The sequence below is a fragment of the Acromyrmex echinatior genome, chromosome 10 (genome assembly GCF_024713525.1).
Source record: "Acromyrmex echinatior isolate Ae372 chromosome 10, ASM2471352v2, whole genome shotgun sequence".
NCBI classification, from domain to species: Eukaryota; Metazoa; Arthropoda; class Insecta; order Hymenoptera; family Formicidae; genus Acromyrmex; species Acromyrmex echinatior.
The window spans coordinates 9,356,399-9,363,744 of record NC_141861.1 but is presented as its reverse complement, the minus strand read 5'-3'; the positions used below and the strand labels follow the sequence as shown (position 1 = coordinate 9,363,744).

The window sequence follows — 7,346 nt, the reverse complement described above, 5'->3', positions numbered from 1 at the left end:
TCTTCTTCTCTCATGCTATATAAAACTTTCAAATTCGCCGTCGGTTGCACACGTCGCTTCGATACGTGCAATTTGTGCACGGATCTTGACCGTGCGGATCGAGTGATCGGATCTTTTTATGCCTATCCCGAAATCGAGGGCACAAGACGCGGGAGCGCACCGACCGATCGACAGGGCCCACGTTGTCGATGCACGATAGCGTAATATAACGGCGAGAGGGGGTGGAGGGGATGACCGGGAGAAGATCGGGCCCGTTGAATGTGAGATATTCGCGTGACCGGGGCTTGTGCTCCACAACATTTGAATTCCAAATGGGCTCTCAAAAGGATTCAAATCTCAAATGCGCGCAAATCGAAGATGCACCATCGTCGTGTATCCTAAATTCTCTCGATCTTTTCGCATTTCGAATATATATCTCCGTTGGGAGCGAAACTGGCGAGATTTCGGATAGGCACGGGGGCATGGACTCTTGTTGCTATTGGATAAGATAGATTTTTACATTGCAAAGGCAAGGAAGAGGAACGAGACATATTTCAAGCATCTCAATGATAGAGAATTCAACCAGGAAATACTTACGAAGGTCTCTTCCGTTTTTAAAGAGATGGAAATAGTCAATGCATATCCAAAAACATATCGAAGGATTCGAATAATTTGACGATGATTGCGCGTTCGATGAATGTCTGGTTAATTGAACGATCGAGAAGAGAAGACACAAAGGGTGCATCTTTAACGGTAAAATGATTTATCTCGATTTAAACCGACATCCGTGAGATCTGTACGCGTACGCGACCGCCGGAAGGTGAAAAGCGAAGAACACTCGGCTCATCGAAATCTCCACGATATCTGTGCCTCTCCGCTAACGCATTGATCGTAGTAATGAGTACCTTGATCGGCGACGGACTCTTTCATCATATCCGGTTAAAGTTGAGCGACGGATCGCCCCCTATATTGTAACTGCACTACTGAAGGTGCATTATGTCGTTCAATAAAATTTTATAGGCGTCTGATCACACACCAATTTCCATATCTCTCCTACTTTTTTCCCATCGTTTCTTCTTTGGAATCAATTACAATAATTTGCATCCTCGCTGAGATCGGGAACGGAATTGCTTATAGCTTCGGCGAAGGTATCTCGCTTTGATCTTTGCGATCGTGTAATATTCATTTTTGATGAGAATCCATCCGTCAGATCCATCACCATCGTCTACGTGTGATCGATATCATCTGCGTGTATTTTCTTTCATTAATTCTTTACTTTGTTGAGGGACAAAGTAAATTAAAACACATTCCCTTTCTATTAAAGCGAATAAGGTGTAGAAAGAAAAATATTGATAAATAAACTTTGTAGTGAGAAATATTTTACCATAATGTAACATGAATAAAACAATACTTAGTAATAACATGAATAATACAATGTGTGTATATGGAAAAAAGTAATAAATGGACTATATTAAGATAATATGTATATTTTAATATCGGTCAGTCAAAACTGAAACTTGATTATCATGCTTAATTAGCAGGCGATTTCTAGATATATCGCAATGTTGATGATAGAAAGAGTAAATAAGTTAAGAATATATACTTTACATGATAATATTCAGATCTACTACATCAATAAAAACGCGTAAAAGACTCGTACATGATAAATTATTCAGTTGTAAAAACTTCGTCTTACCGACTTATGCAAAATAACTTTTTCTTTTTCGTATTACAAATTACAAATTAAACTGCAAGAGATATTAGTTATTGTGCAAACAAAATTGTTTATGTAAGATAATTCAATATGCTTAGAATTACGTAAGAAAGTTTTGTTTCTCGGTACAAATTCGTATTCAGAAGCAAAAATATAAATAATACAGTACATTTGTAAATAATTAATTTAAGGCTCAATTATCATAATATTTTTCATATTAGAGATTAAAAATTGGCGACAAATAATGATCTTCTATAAAATATTTAATTAAAAAATCTGGCTCTCTATTTATCATCAGTTAAAGATTAAAAGTACATTTACTAAATTTAAAACATCCAATATAGCAACAATAAAAATATGAAAGCAATGATGTCATCCGCATTATTTAAAGAAACTTATTATTTGCGTTAGATGATTACAGCGTTTGCCAAGCATTGAAGTCTTCCTCAGGCGCGGCGTTAGTTTATAATCGCTCTTTTCAACTGATGTTATATGATACTTAAGTAGTACATAAATTAAAATATTCGTTATTATTCTAACAAATAATTGCATTAATTTTTTTCAATCAAGTAAAATTGATATATATTACCTGAAATCTCCTTCTTATGCATCGGAAATGAGTCTCTTAATATAGAAAAGGATCTCTTAATAATCATCACTATTTAATCTCTTTTTATCGAAATTAAATTACTGATTCAGTTATGCGTGCATAATTTTCCAGAAATAATTAGATCTGATATTTTTTTCAATAATTTATCGCAAGAATAATAATCAAATTATCCTTAAATAACGGTACATTACATAATAAATTACAGTAAACATTACAATAATCCTAAAAAGACATAGTTTCTCATCTGTAAACAAATATAATCAACATATATTGATTTTTCTTCATGCTTACATATCGATAATTGACACTATAAAGTCGCAATAAAAGCTTTTCGCGTCAAACTTATCAATTATTCTACATTCACGTGACAAAAGGCGAATTTACAAGAATGATTTCCATCTTGTTCGCTCAGTAGAGTTAGAAGTAGCGTTCGCCAGAAATACTTGGAGTGAAATACTCGCCATGATGAAATATCTCTTACTATTGGTGCAATGGATGGATATCTCATTCTTTACCGATATTTTAGTTTAAATAAACATCATTCTTAAACTACTATTTTTCGTTCATGAGTGTCATCATTCAATCTCGTTATTCGCTCCGATTGTGACGATCGTGATAAATGATCATTGCAGATGATACTTCCGTATGTTACATCGGAGATGTGCATCAAACTTCTACAGAACGGAAATCAGGATAATATAGGAAAATACGGGAAATTTGAGCAGCTCGAGACTCTAAAATCAAACAACATCGCTTTTTATAGCGTTAACGCAGTAAACGAATTGCGCGGAAAGCGTCTTATCGTCGCTATGGATTTTATGAGTAATGGTTTCTTTTGACGCAATTTTCTCTCAAGGTCAGACTGATTGCTTGATGGTCAAACAAAATAGTCGATAATAATAACCGACCATAAGATATTCTTTCAGATGCATCCATATATCATAAACGTAAAGAAAAACAAAGTCACAGGATTTATAAAAGTTTGGACGATCTTCGAAAAAACTTTGAAAGTTTCAAGTTAGTATTTTTTATGATCAAAATACGACAAAAGAAAGTGTCGTAGTCTTAAGTATTTAAAATTTCTATCAAAAGTTGGAATGGTATATTTTTATTTAAAGTTTTTTATACGTTAACAGTAGGTAGAAATAGATTTTCCCGCTTCGGTGTGTAAAATGATTAATGGCCGATATAAGTAACCTTGGCAGCGGATTCGCCAAGTATTTCGACGAAGTTCCTGTATAAATATAGATTCCTGATAGTCATTGAGAGTCAGATACCTACGTCGATGCAGCGCAAAATTATCTCTAAATGCCAGCGAACTACTTCCTCCCTCTCGTCAGTCTGTACAGCCGAAGCGACCGTAATACCAGTCTGACGGCGATTTTACACGAACAATTTTCATGGCGACGCTTCTTCAAAGGGGTATATGTGACGAAGCCGTACGTAGAACTTGCCCAATTTTCCGCGTACCACCCACACCCACGCCGCCGGTGTGGGTCAAAATACTCGCATGATTCATTCGTCTAGACAGGTATAAGTATAGTATCAGGATGGGTAGATGGGCAGCGGGTAGGGAGAGGGACAAGGGATGTTGCCGCGGCGGCGGCGGCGGCGGCGGCGGCGGCGACGGTGGTGGTGGCGAGAGGGACTGGGGGTGTGTTGGACGTTGCGAGTTGTGCGGCACCGTAATAAAGGCGTCTCTTCGACGAAAATGCAGGACGATTTACCGAAGAGCGAGACGGTCGATCATCACGACGTTGATGAATGGAGATACTCACGCACTGCTGATCGCCACGAGCTATTACGTACCGTTCATGATCAACTCGTAAGTCAAATTCGTTACTTTGACACCTCTCTTCTTTCCGCCCCTCTTTTTCTTTAATACAATGACTCTTCCGAGAACGCGTGAAGTGATAGGCGCCCTCTTATCGCAGTCTTTTGCCTCCCTCCCCCGCGAGGGCGCTCCTGATGAAAGCTTTTTCCTTCAGCTGGTGGTTTTAACGTCGGTCATTAACCCGTTCCGGTTAGGCACCGGTCTTTCGGGATATATACACTCCCGCGATCATATCTCGGCTAATAACGTTCTGATTTCGCTTTCGCAATTTCTCCTCGGTGCCAGCTGTTTCATGGGGGTGAAAAAAGCGGAAGGGGCGCGCGGAGATAAGTCTTCCGATCGATCGTTATCGGGAGGAAACTTCTTTATCACGCACGCGGCAAGTATACACGATGGGTACATACAATTGCGATCGAGATATTATCGCATAAAGTAAAAGGCAACAGTCTCGTTCCATTTAAATGAGAAGTTCCATTCACATTTATCCTCGGTAAATTTTCAAGAACTATCTAGTAAACATCACGTAAAAGTAATATGACATCAATGTTAAAATTTTCACACTCAACAATATAACTGTCATGTAATACATGTGTCATATATTTTTTATTATTGTTTTTTATTGAGTGTAAAATTGTAATATTGATGTTATGTTACTTTTAATTAGTGTTTGTTACACTTTTACAATTTTTAGTCGGATATGATAATGATGGATTAAGTTGTTTTTCTGAATTATTATTGCAAGTTACATTTTCCATCTTTAGATACACTCTGTTTGTTCAATCGGAAGGTGTGATTGATGCAAAGTGGTATTATCTTCAGTTGCAGCTTATGACTGGCATGTTTTATATCCATTATATGTACCGCATGCAGTATTGTGAGAATATATAAAGAAACTCGTGTGTATTGACTACGAAGAATCCGATGATAAACTTTCTTCGCTGTCTTTCAATCTTCTTTACGTTTGGGATTTCAAGGTAATACGATCTGTTTTAATAAAATTTAAAATAAATGGATAAGAAACGACAAGATAATGTTAAAAGTAATATTTTTAAAAACATATATAACGTAAAAGAAATAAAATAAATTTTTTGGCGAAATTGGTTTTACACTACTCTTAGAGTTTTATTTTTTTTTTTACACAAATTTTAATTTGTATTTAAAGAGAGAATTCTCAATGTGAAAGAAAGTTTGAAAGATTGATTTAAGTAGTTTAGGGCTTCAGAAAATACCGAGAAACTTGTCTCTCCGATTAATAATTTTGTCTTTTTTGGTGACGGGAATGTTGATGACATACGTATTTAGCAGCACTCCCATTTCTTTCCAGGCAAATAAAGGACACTCCATTTCCCTGACTAATTTGAAAGACATGGTGAAGAAAAGGACACACTCGCTTTGTATTAGGAATGACAGCATCGCATATGTCTACTTTATGGTGATAAAAATAGAAACAAAGAAAATATATAAATACAAATTGCTGTATTTGCATTTTCGGTTAAGAAATATGTTCTCTTAAGATCCAAGAAAATACGCTTTCTCATAGTGAAATTAGAACAAAAGTAATAATATTTTTCAAATAATGTATCATGAATCTATTTTAATATATTTAACACAAAAGGATGTTCAGAATGATAATCTTGAGAAAAAAAACTCTAGAGGATCTAAAAAGATTGAAAGGATAAGCACATGAAAGAAATTAAAGATAATTGAAGAACGCCGCTTTTCTTTTTTATTCCTTTCTTTCGAATTGCTTGCTTTAGTTATTACAACGCGATTAGTTATTACAACAGCTTCGTCAACTGCAATATCACGTATGGTTTAATATTCGATTAGTGCAATAAAAGAGATATCATATGAGGGAATTCATTAAAACAAGAATTAATTAAAATATTGGTTGCTATCCAGTAAACCATTCTGTTGAATGGTTTACCGAATAACAACTTTCGGGCCGATTGGAAAGAATTATGATTATCCTGATATGAGAGACAGTATGAATCTCGCTTTGAAATTATGCTGTCCAGGTATATCGCCTACTTAGAAACACCGGCCGATATTTTTATCGATTTATTACAAAATTCAGCAAAAGTGTAACATCGTACAACTGCCTACGATTATTGGAGTGTCAGACTGGCATTTCGACACGCCAAGGCGGTGCAAACTCATTGACAGTTAATAAGTATCATTTTCTATTGACTTCAATCGCGGTACACATACTTGATTACAATTCAATTTATACATAAAAATAAAAACTTTATTTGCATGTAAAAATAGAGATAATATTTTAGGGAAAAAAATTTATTCAGTTAAATTAAGAAATTATCGATTTATATTAAAATTATTCAATCAATACTTACCATTTATTATTTATATGATGACTTGTATCATAATAATTAGATAATAATAATTAAAACAAAAGAATGTAAAATATGAAACACGTATAAAATATGCGTTCCAATTTATTAATTATTCTCTGTTTCATTTCTAATCTAATAGAAAAATATTTGCAACCTTTGTACAGCTTAATGCGTTCGGCTGAAATACTAAATTATCTTGAGAAAAAGTGGATCTCACAATAAACTTATAGCCATTCCAATTATCTTTCAATTATCGAACAAATTTCAACCGGTTGTACATTCGTTTAGTTACCGTGTTCTTCTTTATCATAGTGATTATAGTTATTAATATTGTTCTGTATTTTGGAAAACCTCTGATACTACACACATGCAGAAAAAAAATTGTAATTCGATATTACTGGGCACATGTACTCAACAATTTGAATGTAATAAAGACACATAATAAAAATTGTCACTCAATTGGCGTCGAAATTTCAACTCGCTATTGTTATCTGAAAGTATGAAAAATTCAGAATTTTTTGAGAATGTCACAATATGAATTAATCAATGGTAAATATAGCATCTGAGGCTATAAATATGTAAAATATCCAAGAATGTCGAAATGTTATCTCCACGATAAGTGGAGATAACATTTTAATAAGTGAAATGAATTACGAGATCAACAAGTCTCATCTTTAATGCTTTAAAAATAATATACACACGTATAAACAAAATATTATATTTCGTAAAAAATTCAATTTGGAAGAAAATCTATATTAAAAAAATATTTAGAGTTTCTAGAGATATTTAGAGTTTAAGAGAATGTTATAACACAAATAAATATCAATTTGAAACGTTACCTCACATTGATATAAAAAA

General features: G+C 34.4%; 1 non-coding gene across 1 annotated transcript; it reads left to right on the top strand.

The window, feature by feature from the left end:
• Window positions 1-2,935: 2,935 nt before the first annotated feature.
• Window positions 2,936-6,327, top strand: LOC105150321 (uncharacterized). The gene is made up of 6 exons (XR_015546436.1): window positions 2,936-3,117; window positions 3,226-3,320; window positions 3,831-4,128; window positions 4,899-5,111; window positions 5,333-5,578; window positions 6,061-6,327. It is a non-coding gene; the product is annotated as an uncharacterized LOC105150321 (transcript).
• The last annotated feature ends 1,019 nt before the right edge of the window (window positions 6,328-7,346 follow it).